The following is a 2,500-nucleotide window of genomic DNA, read 5'->3' as shown; positions in this document are numbered from 1 at the left end:
TCAATTTCTTGTCATGTGCCCAAGTGCAGGGGCATGAGGGAAACCCAGGTCTCAGAAAAGGCCTGGGAGTGCGAGGAGTGCCACCTTCACTTTGAGACAAAGTCTGGTCTTTCGCAACACAAACGCCACGCACACCCAGCTGTACGCAACAAAGAAAGAATCGCGGAAAGCACTAAGGGCGGCTCACAAAAAGGAAGGCCGGTGAAGCTTTGGACAGAGGAGGAATCGAATAGACTTGCTGAGCTGGAGGTCTCATTCAAAGGGCGTAAAAACATCAACCAGCTCATCGCCGCTGAGCTCGGTACGAAAACCAACAAGCAGGTTAGCGATAAAAGGAGGGCACCTAGGAAAAGGTCGGCTTTGTCACAAACAGGTGCCCCCCCCGAAAGGAACACAAATCTAGCAAAGTTCCTGGAGGCGCAAACCGCTGCACCCGAGGCGAGATCAGGGCTAGGAGCGCAGTTGCGGATACTGGCTTCTAGGTTGGTTCGGGACACGGATGTCTCCAGGTATCCCTGCCTGGAGGTCATCAGGGCCTGGCTGGACGGCGATGCAAAGGTTAACGCCCTTGCTGAAACAAAAACTCGATGGACGCTTCTTCCTTTCAAGGATAAGAAGAAAATGTCTCGTTCCAGACAAGGAAAGGGAGAAGAGAAACCTATGAAACATCCTTTCAGATCCTGGATGAAAAGACGGGCAATAAAAAGAGGCACTTACTTGAGATACCAGAGCCTCTTCTCGAGAAGCAAACAACGCCTCGCCTCGATCATCCTGGATGGCACAGATACAGTCTCGTGCCCAGTACCACTCTCTGAAGTACACGATGCGTACAAACAGAAGTGGGAAGCTGAAACTCCCTACGTGGGACTCGGAGGTTTCCACTCCCTAATGAGAGCCGACAACGAGATATTTGAAACTCTTATCACTGGGGAAGAGGTAATCGAAAACCTGAAGGCCGTAAAAAGAACGTCGGCCGCGGGGCCAGATGGCATTTCCCGCAATGCCATCGATGAGGGGGATCCAGAGGGTGAGGCGATGGCAGCCTTGTTTAACACATGGCTGACTACAGGAGTCATACCTAACATCGTAAAGCGATGCAGGTCGATACTACTTCCAAAGACCATGGACCCGGAACAACAGAAGGATATTGGCAACTGGAGGCCAATTACAATCGGTTCAATGGTGCTGAGGTTGTTCTCGAGAGTAATGACGATGCGGCTGGCCACAGCGTGTCCTCTGAACCCGAGACAGCGCGGATTCATCTCTGCTCCAGGCTGCTCTGAGAACATCATGGTGTTGGGGAACATCATAGAGCAAGCTAAGAGACAGCAGAAGGACCTCGCAGTAGTATTTATCGACATCGCGAAAGCTTTTGACTCCGTTTCCCATAAGCACATCATCGATGTGCTGCAGCAAATGGGGGTAGACAGCCATGTGGTAGGATTGATCCAGGAATCCTACAGAAATTGCGTCACTTCAATCGAGGTGGACGGCAAAAAGACTCCCGACATCCGCATATGTACGGGAGTCAAACAAGGTGACCCCATGTCTCCCCTGCTATTCAACCTGGCAATGGACCCCCTCATCACCAGCTTGGAAACGCACGGACAAGGATTTCTGTCGGAAGGAGGCCGTGTGACCACCCTTGCATTTGCTGACGACCTAGTGTTACTGAGCGACGGCTGGAAGGGCATGCTGCATAACATCTCTATCCTCGAGTCCTTCTGCAAACTGACGGGCCTTAGGGCACAGGCTCGAAAGTGTCATGGCTTCCTAGTTACACCTACACACGACTCGTACACAATTAACAACTGTGTACCATGGGAGATCGGAGGGGCCGGTCTCCACATGATCAACCCTGATGAGTCTGAGAGATACCTGGGCGTGAAGGTGAACCCCTGGATAGGTATCTCGAAGCCTGACCTGACGGATCAGTTGCGGACATGGATCACGAGGATAGATGAGGCGCCACTGAAGCCCAGTCAGAAAGTGGCCATCCTCAATCAACATGCAGTACCTCGGCTCATGTACCTGGCCGATCACGCACAATGCAAACAAAACACCTTGAACGCCCTGGACTCCGAAGTTCGGAAAGCCATAAAGCTCTGGTTGCGCCTTCCTGCCTCGACCTGTAACGGCTTGCTTTACGCTCGTGCTAAAGACGGTGGACTGGGAGCACTGAGGTTGGCAAAGCTGATCCCATCAATACAGGCGAGAAGAATGCACAGGATGGCGAACTCTACGGATGTTATTGTTCGCAGCCTGATGCAAACAAGGAAGGCGACTGAAGATTTCGAAAAGCTATGGATTAAGGCTGGTGGCACCGCCGATTCCGCACCAGACCTATCCGAGCCAGTAACACCCATCGAAATCTTCTTTGAATCAGCAGCTTCGACTGGGTCGGAGAGGAGACCTCCTCCTAAACCCAAATACCCAGTCCCGTGTGACTGGAGACAGGAAGAGTTTTTGTCGTGGACAAAGCTGCCTGTGCAGGGTGCGG

The 2,500-nt window shown here is 52.2% G+C and overlaps 1 pseudogene; it reads left to right on the top strand.

Annotated features, from left to right (window-relative positions):
- The window catches only part of LOC136722329 (uncharacterized), an 8,170-nt pseudogene that overhangs the window by 3,496 nt on the left and 2,174 nt on the right, over positions 1–2,500 (top strand).

This window comes from Amia ocellicauda, unplaced genomic scaffold (genome assembly GCF_036373705.1).
Source record: "Amia ocellicauda isolate fAmiCal2 unplaced genomic scaffold, fAmiCal2.hap1 HAP1_SCAFFOLD_136, whole genome shotgun sequence".
Classification (NCBI taxonomy): Eukaryota; Metazoa; Chordata; class Actinopteri; order Amiiformes; family Amiidae; genus Amia; species Amia ocellicauda.
The sequence above is the reverse complement of the archived record's forward strand: the minus strand, read 5'-3'. Positions and strand labels throughout refer to the sequence as shown.